At 41.9% G+C, this 27,691-nt stretch overlaps 1 protein-coding gene across 1 annotated transcript in view; it reads right to left on the reverse strand.

The window, feature by feature from the left end:
- Nucleotides 1-27,691, reverse strand: part of LOC109312444 (catenin alpha-3-like) — a 715,731-nt gene that overhangs the window by 23,196 nt on the left and 664,844 nt on the right. The window lies entirely within an intron of this gene.

Raw genomic sequence — 27,691 nt, forward strand, 5'->3', positions numbered from 1 at the left:
TATATGCACAGGCAAATCCAGGATTTTGAAAGAGATGGTGTGACAGATGCAACTGGTACCACAGGGATGGCTGTATATTCTGCAGCTCCCAGTGCTCCCAACACCTTCATCTTCTCCATGCCCACCTCCAGCTTGAGCTGTTCCACCGCATGCCACAGTCCTCACGCTGGTGTTGGAAGACATGCCAGCAATTCCAGGGCCCTAGACCTGTTCTCCCTGTGAAGTCAGGAAGCAGGAAGTGAGCTTAGACCTTGGGAAGGAGGATGATGGTGAGACATGGCTAGAGCCTGCTGGCCAACAAGAGACACTTAGGTGAGCTGGACAGGAAGCAAGTGTACAAGCGGGGGTATATCCACTGCTGCAACTATCCTGGGTATGGAGGTGGGGAGGTAGCTTTGTGCAGCTGCTCCCTGCAGGGAAGGAGTGCTGGGCTCAGCCCCAGTGACTTCCCTCGAAGGCTAGACAGGGGCTACATATCCAAAAAATTCACTGTACTACGCAGCAGAAGAGGAGTGAGATGGCACCAGTGCACCCCCTGGATCCACTCCTGAGTACATGAGGGTGCAAGAATTCTGAACAAATTTATTTCTGCAAAACTGTCACATTTATTAACCCAATATCAAAAAAGTTGAATTGCTCTGTTCTAAAAGAAAGATACCCACATATTTCCCCTGTATTATGAATACATTGTCATGCCTATAGTAATTAATGAGGTATTATAATTAATGTGATACATATAATATTTCAGTGTACAAGGCTAGATTGCCATCTGTGCCAAAGTAGTATAACAATAGAAATCTTCAGAAAAATCATTATGTTTGGAATGCATAGATAGCATTTTAACAAATCTATTTTATACCAATCTGGTTGATATTCCATCTTGCTTTGCAAAATTGCATCAGGATTTTTCATCAATTTCTGACAATAAAATTAACATGCAATATAGCATTTTTTCCCCTCATATAAAACATGTAATTTTGTTCTGAAATGGCAGCTGCGGGAATTTGAGAGTGTGCACTGTATGCAAAATAATGGTAACTGCAATTTCTGCTAGATAAAAGCAAGGTAAAGTCTGCATGTGATCTGAACATGCATATATACTTATCTAGGCTGTTTAAATTTAATAAGATATTCAATATTAGATACACTACCCATAACCAAAGAGGGAAGAAGGAAGAATGGGAAAAAAACTACCAAGAATGAAGCACTACCATTTTAAAGGGTTGTATAATATCCGTGAATGTAATCCAACATGTTGGAAAGATTGTCATATTTTCTGTAGGCTGACATATAGTTTATATTATTCTACTTACCCATTTTCTATGAGGCATAGGAGGAGTAATCAACTATAGGTACAATGGAGATACTAGTACAGTTTCACCTTAAAAACCTCAAAACATCTCCTAGAAGGTTAGTAATAGTGGTGGTTATTGTCATCAAATGTAACCAACTGTCATATAAATACTTGTGTGGGCACCAAAGTAAGTAATTCTCATTGCACTACCACTGTTAGACTTGACAACAGATTTAATCCTTTCTAAACTTTCAGTTAAGAGTCAGTTAACAGGATTTTTGGATGCTAATCAGGTGCAGTTTCACATCTGCACATCCTTTAGCAAGTCTATATTTAGAGCTGATTTTTCTAAGGAGGCAGAATTAATGTAGAGTATCAGCATTACACCTGTTTTCCAGCAGGCTGTAACTCTAGAGGTGGAAACTAAGGATATAACTGGTCCCTTCCAAACAACTACATCTCTGAGGCAGCTAATGCTACATAGTCCCTCTGTCAATGACATGGCATAAAAAGTATCAATTAATACATTCAAAGCAAATCTTTCATTAATACGTAAAATTCCTAACTAACTGATAATGCTCAATGCTTGGTTACCAAAGATAATTTCTCTAAGCTACGCTTCACCATGACTCCATAAGCAAAGAGTAAACAAATTATAAAATACAGCTTTACAATTACCATTATTTAGGTCAGAAAAGACCAGAGGTCCTCCCGAGGTTTGCCACCTCCACAGCTATCATTTAATTAAAGGTATCACACAATTAACTAGTTAATCGTGCAATTACTTTGACACCAGTTACACATGTGAAGTAGCTATCATATCATAAAAAGCTCTAGCCCGTTACAAAATTAGACCTAAAAAATGTGTTCTGACTTTGGAGCTGGTTGCTATTGGGCTCCCCCTCCACAGGCAATAAAACATGATAGAATTCATAGATTGTAAGGCTGGAAGGGACCTCAGAAGAGCATCAGGTCCAGCCCCTTACATAAAGCAAGAAAGGCAACTGGGGGTCAGGTGACCCCAACATGGTGACTATCTACTCTCCTCTTAAAGATTTCCAGGGTAGGTGATTGCACCACCTCTGGAGGAAGCTTATTCCACAATCTGAACACCCTGACTGTGAAGAAGTTTTTCCTAATGTTGAGTCTGAAACAGTCTTCCAGGAGTTTGCGGCCATTACTCCTGGTTTTCCCCTCAGATGCCCTGGTGAACAGTTGCTCACCGAACCCTTGATGTACTCCCCTAGTGTAGCGGCAAGTGGCTACCAGGCCCCCTCTCAGCCTTCTTTTCCTCAGGCTGAAGAGTCCCAGGTCCCTCAGCCTTTCCTCATATGGTTTGCCATGTGTGGTGGGCTCGCCGCTTTTGCCCAGCTTGGAGAAGGACACTTTGGATTGGGAGAACATTTCTAACAATCAATTAACAGCTGGGAGGGGCTTGCCCTGCCCCTCCTTGGAGAGGGGGGAGGGGGAGGAGCCCCTGGACCTGATTGAAGACTGCACTTTGCAAGTCTGGCAGACTTCAGGGGCAGGGCCTCCAGTGTAGATAAAAGCCCAGCATGCTGGACAGACATGGCAAGGGACATTGGAGAGGAAAGAGCCTCCCCAGGATCCCTTCTTTGCCCCAGCAGTTTGCAGGCTGGCACATGGGGCTTAGATTCTGGATGTTGCATCAAGGCTGCTTAAGCCTACATCCTCAGCAGAGGGCTTGATGGAGCAGTGTGCAGACCCACACATATTGAATTTGCCCTGGGAGGAGCTTGAGACTGATCAGGCCCCACGTGGTGAGCAGACCAGCACACGGAGAACCTGCCCTAGGAGCAGCTTGAGGCTGCTCAATTTAGTCCCAGCATAAGCCAGATAATCGGAGCCCCACAGTGTGGCCCAGCCAAAGAACTAAAAGAGCCCCAGAGTCTAGAGCAGGGTGGGAAAGGGGAAGCCTTGGCATAAGGCTAGGTAAAACCAGCCACTAGCAGCTAGACTTCTGCCCCCATGAGAGCTGGAAGAACCCTCAGTGCCCAATGCGGGGCACAGGTCCAGGAGGGGAGATGTTGGAGTGATGCAGACAACACTGGTGGGGCCTCTGATTGAGCAAAGAGTTCTGAGGCCTGGTCAACAGTTCCGCAAGGAAAACTGTAAGTTGCTGGCAGAGTCGGGCCCCACAGGGCAGGCATTCCTGAAAAAAGGCAACTCCCTCCCTCCAGAGGGAAGCCCCAGGTGGAAATTTCCCTCCCAGCTAGGCCCAAAGAAGGGGAAGCACCCCTTGCTAGCTGGGATCCAGGGGTAAACGCACCTTATATCGTGTAAAACTGTGCCTCATATTTTGTATAATTGTTATCATAATTATGAATATGTTGTACAAAATGTTATGGAATTGGGCTAGTTTGGTATAACTTTTTTTTGTATTGTGAATATTTATCTGTATACTTTTGGTGTTGTTAAAAGATATTGCTAAGTGTCGTGCCCCATAACGCCGGTGCACCCTTGACCTGCAAGCCTGGGTCGGCACGACTGGCTTGGCGCGAGGAGGGAGATTTATGACCGGGCAGGTGGGTGATAACGGTGAGCAGGAGTCAGTACGATTTAAACACAGCGTGATGGTTTCACAAAAGATTTATTTTACTTACACTTCTGATGTGCTTGCAGCATAGGCAGAGGAGCTGATTGATTTAGTTACAGCATGCAGATATCATGTTACCCAGCATTTACAGGGTGGGTAAGACAGTTGCTTCCAAGTGATTCATATAAGCCGTTACAGTCTGCAGATTACTAAGAGCTCTTGATAAGAAAGATAACGCCAAAGATAGATAAAGGGACCGGTAAGACGAGACGGGGTACGCCAAAAAAAAAAAAAAAATTATGTAGGCGGAAGAGATAACATTCGTTGTACACAATCTGTTTTTCTTGAGTGTATACGCAGTTCTCTGCTCTCTGCTCTCTGCTCTCTGCTTTGGGCGCAAGTTCTTTCAAAGTTTTATTAAGCACAGGTGACCAATTACTATACACCAATTCTAAATAATTAATGAGTTGGCACTTGTGCTCTCTTTGTTTGCTCAGGTTTCATAAAAAAAGGGGGGTTATTTTTACTTGGGTGGTACTGGTTCTGTTTGGTCACAGGATGGCGCGCATAGTATATTTTATTTTACAAGTTTACTAAAGTAGTTTCATTTTTATCTGGTCACTATGGGTACCGATATCTTTCGTGCTGAACTGTCAAGGCCAGTTTCTCTCTCAAGTAATTTGAAATGAGGCACAGACAGGGGTGTGTATATGCAGCACTGTTAATACAGAGGGATAAATTACAACCACAGAGTTTGTTGTGTTAGCTTCTGACCTTTTGTCATCTGACCTTTTGGTCATCTGACCTTTTGCCATTGGCATCTGAAATCAAAGACTTTGATCTTTGACACTAAGAATATTTTTGGAAAGTTTTCTTTTGTTACCTATTAGAATATTTACCTAGATATATATTGAATAAGAAATAATATGTATATTATAATTCAGTAAACTGTAAATAGTTAAGAGTACTGGGGTGGAGTTGACTCTATAGAAGAAAGAGGGACCCATGCTCATATCACCGGTGTCCCTCTCGCAGCACTGTTGCCTGCCTAATTTATCCCTTCCAACTGAGGATGGGCACACCCTTGGGTGTTCCCAAGTTACACGTGTAAGACTCTGATCATACATGTGGCTTTTCTTTGGACGCTCTCAAGTTTGTCCACATCACTGGTAAAGTGTGGTGTCCAGAACTGAACACAGTACTCCAGCTGCAGTTTCACCAGTGCCAAGTAGAGCAGAAGAGCCACCTCCTTGGTTTTGCTGGAGATGCATCAATTGATGCATCCCACAGTTTTATTTGCCCTACTGGCTACAGCATTGCAATGCTGGCACATATCCAGACTGTAGTTCTAATGCACAATCTCACAATCACACCTCCTGCCATACATATGAGGCATGGCAAGAGACACAATTGTGTGGATTGCATATTAGAGCCCATTGGATGCAGGTAAAGATTCATCAATGGGCCCTAAGGACCATGAGTTTCTGTAGCCAAAGGAATACAAGAGAATGATGTGAATAGTATCACATCCAGTTTCATTTGATTTTCCAGCCTAAATGACCAGGTATTCATTTACAGCTGAGTCAATTGAGACATGAGCTCTAGCAGAAGTCTGGGAGCAGAGCTCCAATTCATATGTATGGATGAAGCTATTAGAGTGAGGGGTGTACTTGGTACCTATGTTTATCTGAGACAAAAAGACAGACAAAAAACTAGAACTCTTGGTTCCAAAATGCTACCTTGTCAGACGGCAGGCAGGGAGGCAAAAAACCTTCCTTGTTGTTCTGCAATTCTGTATGTCTTTTTGTCTCAGACCAACACGGCTACCAAGTACACCCCTGAAACATGGAGGATGCTGAATTTTAGCCGATTTTGGATTTTAAACTTCATTGCAGAACAACAAAGACTTTTTTTTGCCTCCCTGCCTGCCATCTGAACACCTCCAGGGAAGAAATTCTACCTAATCAATACAAAATGCTACTCAACACAGCTCACAAAAACACTCTCACAGACCCAGAGGGATAGACTTCCATCTTCAGCTCCCTCTGTGCAAAAATGAAGTTTATTTCCTACCTATGGGGACTTTTTACCATCTTGTACCAGCTACACTTTTCCCAGAGCCTGATGAAGGGACTTTGATCCTGAAAACTTGCAGAAAAGGACAATTTTCTTGCCATTTTCCAGTTGTTCTAATAAAAGGTACCATTTTGGAACCAAGAGTTCTAGTTTTTTTTGTGTGGCTATTAGAGTCAGACACTTTAACAACTTTTTTTACTGCACATCCCTTCTCTGCCCCTTATTTAGATGTAAAGCATGTGAACAGTTTCACAATAAAAGATATTAATTCTCTTTCAGAAGAAAATTCTAGTACTGGTAGGACAAATTCCTTCTTTAAAAAACTTCTCTACACACAAATTATTTCAAAATTGGTTGCCAGACTGCTAAAGTCAGTGGGAGTTACATGATTTGGCAGCAATAAAAAAGGCTGTGTAGAAACAACCTTAAAACACAAAGGCTGATGTGAACTGCTAACAGTGCTTTAGCATTTGCTGGCCATTGGTATTAGTGATCTATTAACTTGTTAACAAGTAAGATATATCTATATCTACACTATATCTATCTATCTATCTATCTATGAGTCCTGAAGATGTGTTAGATATAGTGTATATGTGTGTGTGTGAGACAGAGAGAAAGAAAGATCTCTAACACATATACACTATATGTTATATCTAACACATCTTCAGGACTCACATATCTATATCTATATCTATATCTATATCTATATCTACTTGAGTCCTGAAGATTTCCCAATCAGATATTTATAGCAACAGTAGAATTGACTTTGTTGTAACATTTCCTCCTCCTCAGTGTACTATTTGCAGATACCAGTCTTGGCATCTGAAAAAAAATGTATGCTCATGTAATGGTATATCAGATTTAAAATGCTACAGTGTTTTCCATGTACCGTGTAGAGGCAGCATCATTTTATGTCACTAAAGGAAGTTTCAATGACCTGTTTATTGCTTAAATCTCTTATCTTGAGTGCTGGAGATAAAAAGTAAAAAACACGAACTTAAATATTTACTTATTACATGGGATAATTAACAGAAGATAGGAGAGGGTGGCATCCCCTGGAGACTAACTCATTCAGAAAGGCATAAGCTTTCATCAGATACCATTTGATTAAGTAGGCTGTCACCTACAAAAGCTTATGCTTTTCTGAATGAGTTAGTCTCCAGGATATCACCCCGTTCTTCCTTGTGCCTGACTTCAGATGGTTAACTAAGTCTCTTTACCGTTGAATGACTAAGCTAAAGACAAGACTAGAAAACTGGGAGATTACCCATTTAGCCATAGCTCTGCCAGAGACTCACTGCAGAAGTCCCATAATGTGTCTCAGTTACTCCACTTGTTAAATATGCACAATAATACTTGCTTCATTCTTTGTGAATGTGACAAACTGTATGCAGTAAGTAAAATGTTGCACTGAACAGGTAAAGCTCTCAACAAATGTTAGGTAACTAGTATTACATAAGTGAGTGAAAATATTTTAATTAAGCACTATATAGCTGCAGCATAAATACGGGCTAATGTGCAAGGATACAAGCCTACCTACTGTACATACCAGTAACATTATTATGCAACTAATTCAAATAACATACACAGAATTTGCTTTCCATTGTTCATTTCAACATAGTAGTATATACTATGCTATATTTAAAGCCAGATCCTTATCTGATGTAAACTGAAATCTGTCAATTTCAGTAGAATTATCCCAATTTACATCAGCTGAAGAACTTATTTTAAAGAAGCATAAATGCTTTTTTCTTTACAGGAAGGTATTTTTTTGCCTACTAAATATGTATTTATTTCATGATGCAGATAGACCCAAGAACTGAACTCCAGAATATTCTTCACTGACTACATGCAAGAAAGGACCTCAAGTATAGGATAATTATTAAACAATTTCTGTATTTCTCCTCTAGTATTAGTTCTCTGTTATGAACAATGAAACCATTAATTTCACAGGTTGTGGAATTCAAGAGTGTCAAATTCAAGAGACAGCACAAACAAAAGAAGGTATTTGCTAAGATGCAACTTTTAAGTTTGCTTATATTTCTCAAGAGCTACAACTGCTTAACACCAGGGATACTAAACTCCCAGGCCATTGGGATTCCCACAGGTCCAGAACTTTGGCAGCAGAGGAGCAGAGGTAGCTCGTGTAGCATCGGGCCCAACTCCATGCATCAGCCCTTTGTGGGATCTGGCCTGCAGACCAGCCTCATGCCACTCATTCAGCCCATGTGTCCACAAGTTGAGTGCCTCTGGCTTACAAAATAGTCATGCTAATCTGTTTTATGTCTTCTGAGCACTGAAGATTCAGTTTAGTTTGGGGGGATTACAAGAAGATTTAGTGACAGTCATTTAGAAAAGCAGCAACCTAATTTCTGAGGTTATTAGATGTCTTAAGTCTTTAATAAGGGTACTGTTTTCTATGAAAATCATGAAAGTGAAGACAGCTGTGACTAATATTCACAATTCTAATCAAACAATGTACTTTTAAACCATAGAAAAATAATTTAGTTACAATAAAAGTTGGAATGTTTTTTATGATGAGTCTATAATAAAATATCTCCAGTAACCATACCAGATGGTGCCAGTTGATTTAGATGTGTAATCTGTTCTTGTCAGCTTTAGATAGAGTACTTTAGATAGTTCAAACAGAACTAAAAGCAATGAATCTTCACTGAAAAAAAAAGTGGAATCCTCCTCCTTCTCAAATAGCTAAATATATATAAAACTGCTTAGATAAAGTATCGGTAGAAACAATGCAGTTACTCCTACAAAGTAGAGAGGAGCATCAGATTTCATTTTATTACATATGATAGAAAAGCAGGTATGTTCTAACAGATAAGGTTGGAGACTCCACACTGTGAAACACAAAACTAATACATTTCATTTTTGGCTTAATTGATTCCTACAAATAAGTACAGTGCATTGGCATAGAAAAAGCACATTTGTGACACTCCCCTCGGTCCATTAGAAGTTCCCTTGAGCTACAATATCTAGATCATGATCTAGATTTAAGATACCAAAGGTGGTTAGAATTAGTTTAGTTCATAGCAAAGATAAGGGTAACTTGCAACATTCTTATCTATGTTCAGATTTAGGCCATTTCTTTATGACTAAGAATGTTCAAATACAAGGCTTTTGTTCAGACTCTTTACCCAGGCCTATGCTTCCATACCAGTTTAGATTAACTAATGTTCATGTAGTTAAATTTGCTATTTCTTTGGAGCAGCTGCTTTATGCCATCCAAGCATATGGCCAGAACACAGCTTTTCCCTCATTGATAAACCCTGGAATATGAGAGGAAGAAAAACAGAGAAATACCCCTCAGAGTTTCCTCTCAGCCCTTCTTTTGTGGGGTAGGAAAGTACTTTTCTTCTGCTCCCTACTGTAGGTTGTCTCCACATGCAGGGGTGTGTGCTTGCAGTGGTAAAAGAAAGAGCAGCACAAATTTCTGCTGTTGCTTTTTGCTGTTTGGCATGACCTTGCACATGGGTTTTGGTGCAGGGCAAAATGCCCCGCTTTGGGGAAGCTCCTGTTTCCCCTGGTGTGCTGGAGGAGCCAGGGCAGAACCAGAGGAGAGGAGATGCTCTGGCTGGCAACCAGAGTGTCTCCCAGGAGGACCAAGCCTCTGTGTCTGCCAGCACACACACTTGTGGCCATAAATTTTTTTCACAGCATTTTTTTTTTGCTACCAGGATCTCCTAGTAGCAATTTTTACCCCCATGCTGTAAATTTGCAGTTGGGGGAGGGAGGGCATGGTTTAGCATGCCAGATGTGCAGGTTGTGGTGCCACCAAGAGGTCTGCAGCACCACAAACCACACGTGCCTGCACATCTGGAACCAGCCTAACAGTGTAATATCAGATACAAAAGAGCTTGGGATCAGATACTATAGGAAGCCAGAGCAGAAAGGAACATTATATGTGAAGGAAATAGTATCCTGTTTTTATGGACTTGGACTTATCCTTGCAAAATGTATATATGCCCTGATTCAGTAAGTCACTGAAGTGTGTTTCCAAATTAATGAAACTATCCACGTGCTGAAAATTTTACATATGCATAAGCATGTTGCTAAATCAGGGTTATATAGTACACACAACTTTCTTTGCAGAGAGTGCAGAGGCCTAATTCCCACAAGATATAAGATTAAGGCAAAAAGGCAATACAGGAGTTGTATTTTGGGGGACTGTAGAGATATAGAACACTCATTATGGAGCCTATAAGACATCTCATGAGACACTTTTTCTGTCCTTACCACATACAGTGTGACTCTGGTACATGTCTCTTGATTTGTGTATGCCCCAAAAGACAAAATTGAAACTAAAAACCCAAGCAAGTATATTTCTTTCAATCAGTTCTTTATGGACATGAAAGTAATTTTAAAAATGTCAAGCCAAATGTAAACACCAAGCAAAACATTAACTGATAGATGCAAACTCTAGTTAAAAACTGGCCATAGTTCAGGGAATAATCATACTGACAATAATCCTGTTTTTGACAAGTTAAGATGTTCTACAAAGATATCTTACTGACAGAGTGAACACCAAGAAATATATTTAAATAAACTTACAATCTCTATACAAAAAGACTAAAAATGATTTAAGTCCCTTCTAATAATTTAGATTGAAATCTATTTTGATTTATTCCTTAGTACTATTTTATCCAAATGCTCAGCTGGAAAATGTAAATGTCTTATTTTATTTCTGTATAACTGCTGCACGGCACTCTCACATTTATGTAACCTTGTAGTTTTGGCTTCTAATCAAAATGAAAGCTTCATATTTTCCCACACTTGTATTAAGCTGCACATGTGCATTTTGTAAGTTTCATTTCTTATCTATAAGTGTCATTCCTGCAGAAATGAAACATGTAGAAAATCTACCTAGTAACTATTATGTAAAAGAAAACTATCTTATCCCTGTATGCTTAGCTTATATCATAGTTAGTGTCACAGAGGCAGTCCAACCAACATCTATAAAAAGGCATAGAGGCAAGAGGTAGCAGAGACGACGACTGAACGACCCTTCAGGCTTGATCACCCTGTAGCCAGTCCTCAGCCTCCCCGTCTGGGCATATCCCAGCGAAAACTAAGGCCTCGAAAATCTGACAATCGACAGCGATTCACCACGTTACAGTTTTGTTATCTATCATCCTGTTCATGAGCTGTTGACCAGTTCTGGGACTTAAGGAGTTGGCAGCCGCACCTAGCCCATCGGGTTAGAATGCAAGGGCTTACTCCAGAACCCCGTGAACCAACAGATATCCTACAAATTTATTATAGCAAACTAACAACTTACTCTAAGTCGTCTACTTGCACCAACTCGGCAAACCTTGAAGTCGGTCATAAAGCTACCTCCAATCCCACCCCACAAGCCGCGCACTCGCCCGCTCCGTAAAGCCCGCGGCTCCCCAGGCGGTGCCAGAATTACTAGCCTGGCATTCCACCACAGAAAAAAGATCTGTTTTTTTAATAACAAATTTTTATATTTTGCGCTGAAATTTAAAATATGTGAAAACAACTATCACCAATAGAAAGTTTTACCCAGTTTCACATAATTTTGAAATGATTTGGTAAAATACCATTCACAAACCATAAGGACCAATAATATTTTCTTTCATGTTTAATTTATGAGAGCACTGTTGACTCAGAGTTTACCATGCAATCCAGAAGATCAGAGGGAGCAGTGAATAGCCTTCATATATACTGGCTCATTTGGTATAAAAAAGCAAATGTATAACACCTTTTCCAAGAAAAGATGTGAACAGTGCAGGGACATTTTGATTAGCTGTGCATGGGTATGTAAATGGGATGGCAAAAGGATCTCTGTTGACAACAAATACATCCATGGTCCCTGAGCTCGAGTGGGGGGCTCTCTAAAGATCTCCTTCATTAAAGCATATCTTCCTCATCACTTTTTCTCCCCAGCGTATATGTATTTATGTAACTATATAGCTATCTATTGAATATATATAACTTGAATAAATTAAAGTATGTTTTTGAGAACACTGAACACACGATATCCTGACTTGTAGATGAAAAAGTGTTTGGAGAAGCGGTACAACTTTACAAGGGACGGCAGCTAACAGGACCTGGAGAAGCCAATGGGCAAGGAAAGATAAAATAAGAAAGAAGAGTATCACAGAAAAGGGCATCTTGCTGTGACTGGATGAGGAGGACCTGGGTGAAACCCTCCATTTGGGAGAGCAGCAAGTGGCAGAAGAGAAATGGGTTCCAGGGAAAATCTGCAGATGAAAGCAACCTGAAACAGCTTGGGCAGCCAGTAGGAAGTAGACAGGGCTTCAGAAAGCCTTTAATTCAGGTCAGGTTGAAGTATCAAGAAGGTTGTGGAAAAAAAACCCAGTAAGAGGTAATATAGTGCCCCAGGGGACTACACTTGAGGAAGCCCATAGAGAAGCAACAAGGTTAAAATGTAAGTGGGGTGGACAGAACTGTTTTCCTTCTATTGCCACAAAACCAAAAACCTAGATATCTTTTTTAAATCACCAATTCTTATCATGTCTGCCTTGTGTCTCACTAGGCTGAATGTTAAATTAAGCTATGAGCAAACAACAACTCTGCAGAAATAAGCAGGGAAGGAAAAGTAACTCAGAAGTGAGAGAATCACACTGCCTCCTGGAGCTACTGCCAAATTTTACACACCACCCTTTGCTCAGAGCTGCACTTAAAGTCAAAATCAAACCCTGTGATAATGTCAATAGCATTATCAGTTACAGTAACTTCATTTATAATAAATTCCACAACACAACAGGTTCTAGTAAGTGCAGCTGGTAAAGGATAATAGAGTTTATGCCACTCACCAGTAAGTCTGCTGGTACGTGCACTCTGTGATATATTGCTGTTTTCATTTTTGACATCTCCTCACACTTTGATTTACTAATGACTAAGTTCTTCTGGCCACTGTGCAAATGTTTTTCTCATGCTCTTCCATGGTTATTGACTAAATGAGTTCTCAGAGCAGCTGTTTTTATGCAGATAGTTTCCTTCCCTCAGATACCTTTTCTTGACAAACAGCTGAATGTATTGCTGATATTTTTTTGATAAGCAATAAAAAAAAAATCTCGCCAACTGATGTTCCTTAGTCCCTATTCAAACTGCTTGCTAAACCTCTATGAATGCCTGCTCCCTCATCCTTGTTTGCTGCACTGTCAAATCTAGTGGCAATATTAGTACTTCACAGATCAAGCCTTCTTACATTCTGTATTCCTCCAAGACTTCCACCCATCTTGGAGGGTTTCTAACCTATAAATTTATTACTCTAGGGCCCTGGCACGCATCTTATTTAAGATGTGATTAACCAATTACGCATAAGTTGTTACCCAACCACATGTTAATGCAATTAATGGCAGGATAAAACAAGGAATAAGCTGCAAAATTATTGGGCAAAGTGTGTAATAAACTTTGTGGTTGGTTGCCATCATGCCATTAATTAAATGTGTGGTCAGGCTGTGGCTCCCAGCTCATCATCTGATGACTCCCAGCCACAGGAGCTTGCTAGTATAGGGGAATCCTGGTATCATAATCCTGGGCTTCCCCTACACCAGCAATAATGTACGATGGGATCAGATGCTGGATCCCACAATCACACCCTCTGCCATGCATATATGGTATGGCAGGAAGCGCAGATGTGGGTATCCTGTAGGGCTGTACAAAGTTTTGGTCCCTGATTTGATTTGGCAGAGATTTGGCCCAATCTGGTGGCTGAATCTCTGAATCCAAATCAAATCAGAAAACCCTTTAATCTTTCTGGATCGATTCAGTATCCTCTGAATCAATTCAGAGACATTCTGACAGATTCAGCAAGTCAAAACATAGGCACAGCTTTAAATGCTTTTTCTACATGCCTCTAGGTAGCAGGGACTCTGAATGCTGCAATGCTGGGGCAGATGCAGTGTCCCACAGAAGCACGGGGTGGCGCGGGCTTCCCAGTGTGCTTGGCAGCTGACCTGGAAGTAGACCAGAAGCACTTCCAGTCCACTTCCTGGTGCACCAGGGACCGCAATGGGGGCCCCCAGCCTCCCCGCCTGGCTCAGCGACTGGTGCCAGCTACTGGGTGTGGGGGGGTCACCTGGATCCCCCACAGCTGATCACTGAGCTGGGGAAGTACGGGGTGGGGGGCAGTTAGGGTACTCTCTGGTAGACCTGGAAGTGGACCAGAAATACTTCTGGTCCACTTCCAGGTTTGCTGCAAAGCGTGCAGCAGGGCCCCCCCATGCTCCTGTTGGACACTACATCCGCCCTAACACTGCAGCATTCATGAGCCACACCTGGTAGCTCAAGGTAGGTAGGGAAAAAAACAACTTTTAAAGCTTTGCCTGCATCTGAACTGCTGATTCACTGAATCACCATCAAATCTTCAAATTCGGATTCAGCCAAATTGAATCAGAGACAGTGGTATGAATCAATGGATCAAATCACTGTCACTAATTTGGGCTGAATCTGAATGGAATAGGGTCCATTTCACACAGCCCTAGTATCAGATCATATTGTGCCTTCAAATGCACATCTTCCAGGAACCCTCAAGAAACAAGAATAATAGTCTCCTCCAACTCTACTAATCAAGAGCACTAACCATCTGTATCTCCTAATACAACTGGATTCCTAACCAGATCCTATTCAAAAGGAGGAAGGTCCTCCTTCAGTATTTTTTTTCCATCCTTTTATCATTCCAGGAAATTTGGGGGCATTTTGGGGGGAAGAAGGGGGAGCTTTAAATTAGAGCTGCTCTGAAAGCATCTTTAAAGCACCTGGAACACCTCATGTATCAGCATCCTCATGCTTCAAAATGATGTGGCGGTGGTTTATCTATAGCTCATTGAACAAGCTTTAATTAAAAGTGCCCCCACCACCATTTTGATGTGGGGGATGCAGAAACCATGAGACATGGAAGCTGGATGGAACATGGTAATTACAATTCTCCAACAAACTCAATTAATGAAGTCTGTTCCAAAGTGCTGTACTTACAATGCATCAGAGCAGCCCTCTGGCTTATGTATAGGTACCCTTGGAGACAAAAGTCTTTTCTCCCTCCCATCTTTTGATATACAAGCTAATGTAAAGAAATTTACTTTTTTTTAGGAAAAATAGTATTTTTTCCATTGCTTTGCCTGCTATGACAGGAGATCTTTGGCAATCCCCTGCAGTGGAGGATGACCGTCTTCCATGTTTGTCTTATCTATGTGTTTAAAGATGGCTGGTGAGGCCTATCTGGGATTGACAGACTCTACTACAACTCAGACATGTGTTTATGCAAGGTGGGTGGTGCTGGATACTTGAATTGGTCTGCAACACTCTGTTTCTGCCACTCCCACTTTTCCATCTCCTGTTGTTGTTGTGACGTTTCAAAGCACTAAGATCCTTGCAATAGATTCTTTGATTTAGGGAGGCCCTGGGCAATAGTCTCCCATGAGTTGATATCAGTGTTGCATTTTAAGGTGGCCTTGAGGATGTCCCCGAAGAATTTTCTCTGCCCTATGCTCTGTTCTTGAGCATACACTTTGGCTGAGCTGAGAGAGTGAAACTTGCTTTGGGAGTTTAAAGTCAGACATCCAGATAACAAGGCTGGCCCAACTAACTTCATGTTAGATAATCATCACCTCAGTACTCATGGTGTTTGCTTGCAGGAGGATGCTAAAGCTGGTGCATCTGTCTTCCCACTGGATTTGGATAATCTTCTGCAAGCAGCATTGATGGTACTTCTCCAGCAACTCTAGATGTCTCCTGTAGATTGCCCATGTCTCAGCTCTGTACAGTAAGGTAGGGATCATGACTACTTGATTAACTGTAAGCTTGGTTTCAGATCTGATGTCATGATTTTCAAACACCCATTTCTTCAGGCATCTAAAGACTTTACTTGCACATTCGAGGTGATGTTGGATTTCTTTGAGGTCAGCCTTCTGCAAGAGATGGCTTCCAAGGTATGGAAAGTAAAAGGCATTTATGATTGTCTGAAGGTATGCTTCCTGATAAGGACATGCTATAGCATCATCAGTATACTAGAACTCAATGATTGAGACTGGGGAGTCCTTGGCTTTGGCTTAGTGTCAACTGAGATTAAACAGCATACCATACATTTGGTAGTTTAGCTCTACTCTAGCTGGAAGCTTGTTGGTGGTCAGATGTAGCATTGTTGCAAGGGATACTGAGAAGAGTGTTGGAGAGATGACACAGCCTTGCTTAACTCCCATTTTAACCTCATAAGGATCTGTGATAGATCCATTACTGAGAACCACTGCTCACATACGATCAATGAGCAGGCAGAGAATGATGACAAATTTTTGTGGGTATCCATATTTCAGAAGGATCCTCCACAACACTTCTCAGCTAATAGAGCTGAAAGCTTTTGTGAGGTCAAAGAAGGCTATGTAGAGAGGCTTATACTGTTCTTGGGATTTCTCCTGAAGCTGGTGAGCTGTAAATATCATGTCAGTTCTGCCTATTGATGCCCTGAACCCACCCTGAGATTCCAGGAGAACTCTTCAGCAAGTGGAAGGAGATGGTTCAGGAGGATTCTTGCAATGATCTTTCCTATAGTGAACAGCAAAGTGATCCCTCTGTAGTTTCCTCAGTCAGACTTGTCTCCTTTACTGAAGATTGTCACAATCATGGAATCCCTGAGATTGTCTGGGATTTCCTCATCATTCCAGATCCTTAAGATGAGGGCATGGTGCTGTGATGTGAGCTCCTCTCCTCCCTGTTGGAAGACCTCAGCAGGGATTCCATCCACTCCATATGCCTCATTCTTCATCTGCTTGATGGCTTTCCTCATCTCATCAAGGGTTGGAGGGATTCTGACTGGGTGCTGCAGGATGGAGTTGAGAACACTTGTCAATAGCAGAGTCTTGATTGAGAATGTCTTCAAAATGCTCCTTCCAAGAGGCACTTATGGCTCCCCTTTCTTCGATCTTCTCTATCCTTAGTTCTCAAGGGGGTTAGTCCCCGAGTGCTCAGACCACAGAAGGATTTGGTGGCACTGAAGAAACTGCACATACTTAGCCTTGTCTTCCCACCATTTGTTCTTCATATTGTGCATCCTCCTTTGAACCTTTTCCTTGGCTTCTTGGAGATTCAATTTCTTTTGCTTGGAGTGGGTGCTGTCTTGCCAAGCACAAAAAGACCTTGTGCTTGTAATTAATAAACTCTTGGATTTCCTAGTCATTCTCATCAAACCAGTTTCGATGTTACCTAGCAATCCAAGAGTCTCTTCACAGGCACTGAGGGAACTCTGGATGCTGCCGACATTCACCCATTGCTGTTGATTGGAATTCACCAGGCTTTATTGAAGCACTGGTGGAAGAGGTCTCACTTGCTTGGGTCCTTGAGTCCTTCAAATGTTGATCTTCCATCAGCATTGCTTCTTCTGCAGCCATCATTTGGGAGCTAGTTTGAGTGACATAACTGAGAGGATGAGCCAGTGATCAGTCCAGCAATCATCAGCTTCTGGTACAGCTCAGGTGATGCGGACATCCTGGAAATCCTGGGCACAGACTATTACATAGTCCGGGGTTTTTTAACCTTTTTTAACAAGTGTACCCCTCCTGTCTCAAAGTTTCAGCTTATGTACCCCTTTATATTAGAATTTGGGGGGCTGAAAGCATGCATGTGCATACATGTCCCTCCCCCAACCTCCCAGCAGGCCCTGGTGGTGAGGGAAGGAGTGGGTCACATACAGAGGCAGGGACTGAGGTGAATGGAGCCCTGGCCAGACCAGGTCATGAGACAATCAGAGCCCAGGTGGCTCAATCAGGGGCATTGTGGGAAGAGGGGGGTGGCTGCCATTTTTATTGAAGTGGCCTGTGCATGACTTCTTTTATTGTGGAGAAGCTGCTGCACATCAGCTTTCACATGGCTTTTGACAGAGCCTTGACCCAATGGCAAGGAGACCAAGACAACTCGGGATCTCATTCCACTGCAGCCTTCACCTGACTTTGGAGCTGGTTAGATTCTAACATCTTCTTCTGCCAGCTCTGCCACTGAGGCCTTGCAGACCCATGGCTGTGGGTTTGGCAGGTTTATTATAATGGTGACCTGTACTCACCATGTCATAGCACCATCAAAGGATACATATAGCTAAAGCACAGGGGTTATATTCGCCTTATTTCTTAAATTAGAATTCAGATGTTGCCTACTCTTGCAGACTATGGACAACTGCAAAAATATTAGATTTATTAAGATGAGAAAAAACAAAATATCCCAATTCCCCACTGAAGACAGCTAACTTGAAAGGACTTTGCATGATGTCCATACTAAATTAGAAATGAGCTATATTCAAACTGCTTAAAAGTTGAGGGGAAGGTGGTTTTTTAAAAACTTTACTCTGCTTAATAAACATTTTAACTGTAACATTGTGGGCCATGGGTAGACCCAATCCTGGAAACATTTGTATGTATATGTAACTTTTCCTTGAACTCAATAGGACAATTAGACTCTTCAAATGCATAATGTTACTAACACAAAAGTTTTCTAGGATTGGTGTCAGTAGCTGAACCTATTGTTTAATAGACAAGCAAAAACTTCTAAATGAATACATCTAGCTAACAAAAAAAAATCTTCTGAAAGAGAGAAAGAAACAAATCTAGAAATTACTGACATTTTTGAAGAAAAACAAGTGAAGAAACCCCAGTCCAGCCATTCACACCAGTTTTAGGTTTCCTTTATAGATTTTTGCAAAACAAAGGGAAGGGTATTCATCCTGTTAATTTTGTATACCAAAAGCCTACAAAGGTATTTTTTTTCTTCAAAAAAAACAAGCTTGGTTGACACAGGTAAAACAGCAAAGTATAAATAGAAAGTCAAAACACTCATTTTTTTCAGCAAACTGACTACTCACTAAAAACAAAGCCTGATATATTTTTTCTAAAACTTACACATCGCTCAAGAAAGCCAATTTCTCTGAAGAATAAGTAAGTTTATTGAAAAAAAAAGACAAGGGCATGGAAAATCATATGCAACTGAGAAAATAAGGAATCTTTCATATGGAACCATTTCTCATTATAGAGTTTACCCCCGCTTGTTTCAGTATGAGTACTGTTTTTCCCTTTATAACGATCATGAACAGTTCCCCTAGGGTCTGATTCTATGTAATGCAAAAGCACTTCCTGAGAAGCAGGTGGCTTCAGCTTCTGTTGCAGTTACCAGGAGTGAAGAATGCCGCACATCCCCCAGCCGTCCTCCCCTACAATGTGATTTGACCCTTTCCCAAATAATATGTAGGAGAAATCTTGAATTTCAGTCTCTGAATTATGACATCAACACAGCTTAGCTCCTAAATTGTAAAGTAACTTTAATTCCTCGAGTATTTCTAATGTTCATGGAAGTAATAACCTAAGAACAATAATCCAAAGAAGATCAGAGTTCATAATCTTCATTGATACAAACACTGTCCACTTCAGTTAAGTTCTCTCGTGAACATTTATTTTGCCAGTTGTCTGTTACATAGACTAGGTGCATCCAGACAAGCATGCAGTGTTTCAAAGCCCTTTCAGATGCTGCAAGAGGCATGTGCAGGAATGAAAAAATGTTCCCCACACTGCAGATTTGCACTGCAGGGGCAAAATTAGACCCCTAGATGTCCAGGGGTCAAAAATAAGTGCAGAGAAAAAAGGCAGGTCTGGGACCATGCCCTGAGGCAACCAGAGGCTGGGTCCTCCACAGAGATGCTCTGGTAGCAGCCAGAGTATCTCTATGGCTGGTCCTCACCCTGATGCTGAAGCACGCTGCCTGCCTGTACAGGGCACACAGCGTGACAGCCGCGGGAGCTTGACCCAGGCTCTACTGCAGCAGGTAAGGTGTGAGGGGGGTGCTGGAGGAGGGGGTAGGAGACCATGGGTGGGCACCCCACTGGCCCTGCCTACTCCCTCAGCCCCCCATGGCTGCCCTGCCTGGCACCATCCCACACTTCCCCCCAAGCCCCACCAATCACTGCCCCACCTGGCCCCAACTCCCCCAGGCCCCGTATCACTGCCCTGCCTGGTCTCTGCATCCTAGCAAGTAAAAAAACCCAACCCCTCCCCCACTCACCAGCAGTAGCAGCTGCCATGGGGGTCACTGCCCTGCCCCTGCACAGCACAGAGCCAGGTGACATCCTGCTGCCCCTCACTGCATGGTGGGGGGCTCTACCAGGAGGCCCCAGAGCCTCCCCAGGCCATGCTAGTGCTGGAGAATAGTTTTTTTGTTTTGTTTTTTAAGTTCCAGAGGCTGGGGTGGGTTGGGGCAGCCATGGGGGGAGCTGAGGGAGCAAGTGGGGGTGGAGCATGTGGGCCCTGCAGAGAGGGTGGTAGCCCCTGAGGGGGCCATTTGACCCCTGTGCAGGGGGCTGTGGCCCCTGTGGGGGGCAGCAAAACATATAGGTATTTAGAATTCACCTTATGATGATAGATACTGCTATGTTTCTAAATTGGTTTAACACATATCAATAAAACATTGCCCAAATGATCACAGTCTCTCATTCTCTCCCATTATTTTATATATACGTGTATACACACACACACACATATATATGTATATAGTGGTCTTTGGTTTTAATTGTGGAGTAAATGAATTTTGAGGTATTTTACAGAGTGACTTTGGAATTTTTTTTTTTTAATTGGGGATTTTCCTGTTTTTCAATAGGAGGGAACAACACAATTCCTACTAGGGAGGCCAGTGGCAGGACCTCGCCTGCTCAGAGCTGGCATCATGGACCCAGCTGGAGGTGGCTGACCTCCTGGCCAATTGGGGCCAGGAGGACATGCTTTGACAATTCAAAACAGGCCACCACACTGGGAACATTTTCCAGGCAATAGCTACCCAGATGGCCATGCAGGCAGCACACATGGCAGTAGTGCCGCATAAAGGCCAACTCTGCAGTCACAGCCCACTGGCAGGTGGCCCAGAGGGGCAGATGCCTCTACTGGCTCTGCAGTCCCCATCTGGGTCTGGCAGGTGCACAGCAGGTCACAGCCAGGCAGCAGCCCCCACTGCCAGACTGCTGCGGTGGGTAGCGGGTGCAGGGAGCTCTCAGGGCTGCTTCAGCAGTCAAGCTGGCACAAGGGGTAGTGTCGCCAGGTACCATTTGGCTGGGTCCCAGAAGCTCCTGAGAGCGAGTAGCCCTGAGCTACTTGCCAGGGTGGCTTTTTATACTGCTGGGGACAGTACAGGTGCTGGCCCTGGGCTCTAGCTCCCCTTGCCTGCAGATCTAGGAGCAGGGTTATTTTGCCCCAAGTAGCATAATTCACTCCATACCAAAGTATGTCTGGGCACATAAGATGAGGCAAAACCTTGACTCAAATTTTCACCACTTCTATTTGAGCTGTTGCTGTATCTCAGAAAAGTAGAACTAAGCTCATAATTTCTAGTGAAAGTGAAGATGCTTTGCATATTTATTTCATTCATTCATAGCCATTCAGGGTGAATTTACAAGGGAAGATAATCTTTTTTAAGATATTCTTTATTTCTTCTTTGTGAGGTATAAAGATGGCTCCATATTAATTTCTTCATAAAAATGCTGTAAAATGTTTTTGATTTGAAATAGCAAAAGTATTTTAGTAAGATTATAAAGTAGTCTAAAAAAATCAATATTTTCTTCCCTTGAGTCTGTGAGGAGAGATGCTAATAAGTAGATATCATATATAGCAAAATAAAATTTTTCATGTGTAGTAAGTCTCCCAAAATGTTACTGTTACATAGCAAAGAAAGGAAAGTGATCACCTAGTATTTCTTAAGTGTCTCACTTATTTTTCAATTTAAGTTAGTTTTTAATACCTTACAGGAACTATAGAGACCAATAACATTTCTCCTTTGGTGTGTAGTTATTTTAAAAATATTGTGAAATTAAAACAGGAAATTAGGGGTTTTTTTAATATTTCTTTTGATCCAACATGCTATACCATGAAGAGAACAAACAACTTAAAATAAAAAAGCAACATCCATAATATTTATCTGTCCAAGAGTACAGTGAAATTCATCAGCTTTATTAGGAACCAATTTTCTAACTTCCTAATACACAACTTTTGAACTGAATATCCATTTACCAATCACCAAAGTGTTTTGGCAGTTTTACAACAATAGGATAGGAAGTTAGTTGGATGATGCTCGTCCTATAAACAACAGGATAAGATTTTCCCATGATGAACTACCATATAAATGGCTTGAACATTATGGTGTTATGAGAGAGTGGGCATGTGTAGAGGGAAGCAGAAGAAGGAAAATATAAAATAAAACATACTACAGTTAGTAAGACATGGTTTCCTATACACATTATCTGAAAGTTTTATCATTTCATTAAATCAGATAGTTATAGCTTTTAGATGGAATCATAAACAGGCAAGAGTGTCCAGAGCTAAAGTTATTGTAATTCTTTCACCAGCTAAGGGTGGTATAATTTCCAAAGGGGTATTTCTACAGAAAAGTAAAACTGTTCACATTTTATTTTTCAAGAAAACTGGAGCAAGCACACTGGTGTGAAGTATGGGTAATTTCATGTCGTATGCACCTGATAAATGGATAGTAATATTAAAGTTGAGAGAGCCATAACATACATCTATACCAGACCACCTAAATAACACAAATAGCAGTTCACTCTGTTGTATAACAACAAGATTGTTGGTCATATATGTAAATGCAATTATTTCTCAACCTGGCTTGGTTTTAATCTTTGCTTCCCCCTTACATCAGAAGGTCACATGAAGAAATAGGAAATCAACAGAGCAGAACCAAGAACAAATGTGCAGATGCAAAAAGATTTCTCACCTACTATGTAAGGGAATGAATGATTTTCATATTTTGACACATTTATTATTGAGATACGCTAACTATCTCTATGATCCTACCAACTACAACTCCTAAGACAAGTTTTATGGAAAACAGCATGCTTTTCTCTTGCAGCACTTATAAATAATGAAATTAGTTTCTTGCATAGTCTCTTAATCTAGAATTTCTGCCATATTAATTCCTATCAGCAAGTGAACTGCACCTAAAATTATATAAAAATTTCATTTATTTTCCTATACTTATGATTCCATCCATTTTTCAATACTACCCTGTGAAACTGTCTGGGCAAAGCTCATTTGGCAATCTTAACATGAGTCATAGGACAATTTAGCATGGTTGTACACAGTAATCATTTAAAAAATCTTCTATTTCACAGATTTCCAGCCTAAAACCATGTTAACTATGGCTAGACTGGCTAATTTTCACTTTAAGAACTTGGGTTGTTCAGACTCACACTTCAAAGAGATCAAACTAAAACCATGATTATGTTTTCAATAAACTCAGGTGAATCAAGGAATTATGCCAAGAGCATGTATCTAATACTTATTAATATTTAATAGGGATAAAGTTACATACTATCACTTGCACCAAGTAACACCATGAAATACGATTTGTATAGCTAAGCACCTTCGAGTCATTTAAAATATACTTGGGCATTCAATTACAGCTTGAAATGCAAAGAAATACAATGGTCCATTTTAAACATTCAGGTCTCAGAGTCTCAGCCACATGCTTTCCTACTGAACCCTCAGCAAAGCCTTGAACACACTGAATCAGCTTTAGCTAAAAATGCCAAAAAGCCCTGCTGAAGCACCCAACCTATACAGATGCTGTAGAGCCAGGTCAAAATAACACACTGCTTCTTCTAGTAAAGCATGGGGGTGGGAGGTTGTTTGTTTTAAAATATCTGCAAGCAGCCATACTGAATTCAAGTCCTCTTGTTTCCTTCGTAAGTGCATTGTCTATATGGAAGACTGCAAGATCTAGAAATGTAACCTATTTTTGTTTTAAGGAATTGTCAAAGCAAATAAATGTTGCTGCAAGCACATCACCATATGAATTTAACACTACCAGTCTTGAGTAAAGCATAGTTATTTTTAGACAGCACTACATAGTCTGCTGAATGAGTTTGGGCTGTCGTTCCCTGAAGCTAGTACTAGGTGTTTTCAATACCCAAATGTTATTTAAAAAACAAAAAACCCACTGTTGTTAACTAGTGGGAATCTATTCCATTAGAGATAGTTTCTGCTATTAGCACTTACGGAGAAAAGAACATGAAGCAGATTTATGTGAGTACTTGAACAATCCTTTCACAGTGGTGACTGCCAGGAAAAAGGCTGAGGCATAGCCATTTGTTTAACAGGCCATTCATATCGATATGGACAGTGAGAAGCCTGAGCACTTCTTTGGATGTTGGATAATACCATACTCTCAATATGGGCTTGAAGAGCCTCAGTATTTATAACAAGGGAAAAAGAGTGAGAACACAACTTGTTAAATGTAGCAGCTAACACGTTTAGCAAGGGAAGCTATATACAATTAAGACAAGTGAAAACTATAGTCTCTTACAGGCAAAGATGTGCAGAATCTTCCATGGGATGTCTGCTTTTCAGGAACATCATCTTCTGCAGCACCCACAGGAATTCTTTGCACTTATCAACTATTTATTTGACTTCACACGTTAGCCCTCAGAAAAAAAATCAGTGGGACTAGTAATAGGGTATACAAGACGACTGGTATTTTGGAGTGTTCAAACTTCACTACAAACTGTTGTTAAATTTTATATTAAATTCCTTTTAAAAGCTGTTTCACTGGATAAGATTTAAAAGTTTTGTTTCAGTTCCTTTGAACTATTTACATCTGTTATTAACCAATACGTTTGTCTGCTTTCAGTTAACCTAAATTACCATACAATACTGATTAGGACTAAAATGAGGAAATAAGCTAGAAGAAAAAAAATGAACTGAAAGAGACCAGTTGAAGAGAGAGTGGTCAATCGAAAAGCAACTGAAGCTTATACTCAGAAGTAAGTAGCAAAAGAGAGATTCAGCAAAGCGTTTACAAGAAAAATGTATGCAGCATAAACCTCAAGCTGATGCATCATTAGCGGCCACAAAGTAAGCAGAACTCTGACATACAGCAGAAAGAATCAAATACAGCAATAAAAGTATTTGATGGTAGCACAAAACTCAGGCATGCCTACCAACATATAGCCAGAAGGAAAGAGTCTTACTGCAAGGAGCATTGTGACTTGTTAGAACTGCAATTCCTCCAAGTCATTTGAGAGCTTAGAAAGGTCACAGAAAGTTACGGGTAAAAATGATTTGCAAAGAGTCTTGGCCCAGCAAGCTTAAGGAATACTGTACATAAATCTCATTGTCACAATAACCAATGGGGGAACAGTTAACATAAAAGCTCAATAAACCTGGCTAGCAATTTGGTGAAAGACCAAGACAATTAGTGCTATACAAATCCCATATGAAAACAGAGGGAAGGGAATTCTTGAGACCTATTTCATAGTTTATCCACAACTGATTTGAGGGGGGTTTTTTTAATTCTATGATAGAATTAAAAACATATAGCTATAGATTGGTTTCTAGTAGAGCAGTGGTTCTCAACCTTTTAGATTCCAGGCACCCCTGAACAGACTGGAGGCATCACTCAAAATGGATAGCTCAGGGTTTTTTTGTTTTTTGATTTTTTTGGGGGGGTTGGGGATTTTATTTTTTGGATGACAAAAAATGAAGAACATTTTTTGCTGTTGTAATTAGCTCAGAAAGTCCACAAGTATCTTTTTCTATTTTAAATATCTGGGTTTATCTTGAGAATCATGTTTGCATACCTAACAGTGCTAACATTATGTATTACCCCGCAGAACCCTCAAGGTCTCAGAATAATGGCAATACAATACACTAGGCAATATCTAATATCACATTATGGCACAAGATGCTTTCAGAAATATGGTGCTGTTTAGAACTGGCATAAATGATTTGGAGAATGAGACTGAATTTACAGTTATAAAATCTGCAGATGACACTAAACTAGGTGGAATGGAAGACATTCTTGGGTAGGAATAGGATTTAGAAGGACTTTGATAAATTAGAGAAATTATTCAATATTAAATTACATGAAATTTAATAAGGACCTAAAATTTAGGGCTGTGTGAAACATTGCCATTCTGCTTTGACTTCTGTTTCAACGGAACAGTGTTTTGTTTCGAGTTCCATTTTGTTTAGTCAAAACTCTTTTGCTGCTGTTTGACATTTCACCATAGGCTATTCTGCACCCAGTGCTGGGAAAATTGGTGCTGCTGCTGGGCTCAGGTGGCAAAACCAGCCTCCTGTGGGCCCACCCACACCCCCAGGAGCAGTCCGGCACAGCCCCCATGGACCTCCCAGGGATGTGGGCAGGCCCCCAATTTTCCTGCCAGATCACAGGAGGCTGATTCTGCCACCTGGGGCCAGTGACAGCCAGGGCTGTCCCTGGAGGGGGCAGGGGTGAATTGGGGTGACTGCCCTGAGACCTGCACTTTGGGACCCCCTCGGAGCTGGGTGGAGTGGCTGTGGTGACTCTGCACCACTGCTGCTGGCTTCAAGTCCAGCTGCTCACTACCCCCGTCCACTGCTGGCACTGCCACCAATGGTGGTGGTGGTTTCTTCACACCTAGGGCAGGGGGAATTGGGGTGGCGGCATGCCCCCACATGAGCTGATTTGCCTGAGGCCCTGCACCCTCCTTGGGTTGGCTATGGTGCAGGGCCCGGGGCACATCAGCTAACAGCACTAAGTTGCCATGGCCACTCCACTTGGCTCAGTGGAGCCCCCCAAACATGGGGCTTGGGGCAGTCATCCTGATTCACCTCCTCCCCCGTGGATGGCCCTGGCTGTTGCTGGCCACAGGCGGCAGAACCAGGAGGCAGATTGGGGCCCCATACCCCCCAGAGCAGTCCAGCAAAGCCCCTGCAGCTCTCCCAGGGGTGTTGGCAAGCCTCCAATCTGCCTGCTGGATGACAGAAGGCTGGTGCTGCTGGCTGGAATGGCACTTGGCACAGCCCATGCTGGGAAGATCGGTGCTGCTGCTGGCCCCAGCCAGCAGCAACAGCCTCCTCTTATCTGGCAGGCAGATCAGGGGCTTACCCACACCCCTGGGAGGGCTGTGGAGGCTGTGCCAGACTCATCTTGGGGGTGCGGGTGGGCCCCTAATCTGCCTGCCGGATGACAGGAGGCTGCTGCTGCTGGCTGGGACCAGCACTGAAGCCAAGAACATGTGACTTCAAAACAGAAAATGTTTCAAGAGCCCTTGTTTCATTTCAAAGCTCTTTCTAAGCCTTTTGTTTCAAGCTCAAAACAGCTTCAAAATGAAACACCAGGTGAAATTTTGCACAGCCCTACTAAAGCTGTATGAGTTATTCTTCATCTGCTTGATGGCTTTCCTCATGTCATCAAGGGTTGGAGGGATTCTGACTGGGTGTTGCAGGATGGAGTTGAGAATACTCCTGTCAATAGCAAAGTCTTGATTGAGAAAGTCTTCAAAATGCTCCTTCCAAAAGGCATTGATGATTCCCCTTTCCTTAGGTCTTGAGGGTTTGTCCTGGAGTGTTCATACCATAGAAGGCTTTCAAGGCACTGAAGAAGCCACACTTCATGCATATCAGACAGATATTGAATATCCTTAGTCTTCTCTTCTCACCATTAGTTCTTCATACAGATTTCATAGATTTAACAGACATTAGGGCTGGAAGGGACCTCAGGAGATCATTGAGTCCAGCCGCCCACCCAAAGGGCAGGAAGTCAGCTGGGGTCATAGAATCCCAGCAAGATGAGCATCCAATTTGCTCTTGAAGATGTTCAATGTAGGTGCTGGAACCACCTCCAATGCAGGCTGTTCCAGACCTTGGGGGCTTGGACAGTAAAGAAATTCTTTCTTATGTCCAGCCTGAAATGGTCTTGTAGTAGTTTATGACCGTTCAACCTCATCATCCCTAGGGGCGCTCTGGTGAACA

The sequence above is a fragment of the Crocodylus porosus genome, unplaced genomic scaffold, assembly GCF_001723895.1.
Source record: "Crocodylus porosus isolate Cpor-Errol unplaced genomic scaffold, CroPor_comp1, whole genome shotgun sequence".
NCBI classification, from domain to species: Eukaryota; Metazoa; Chordata; order Crocodylia; family Crocodylidae; genus Crocodylus; species Crocodylus porosus.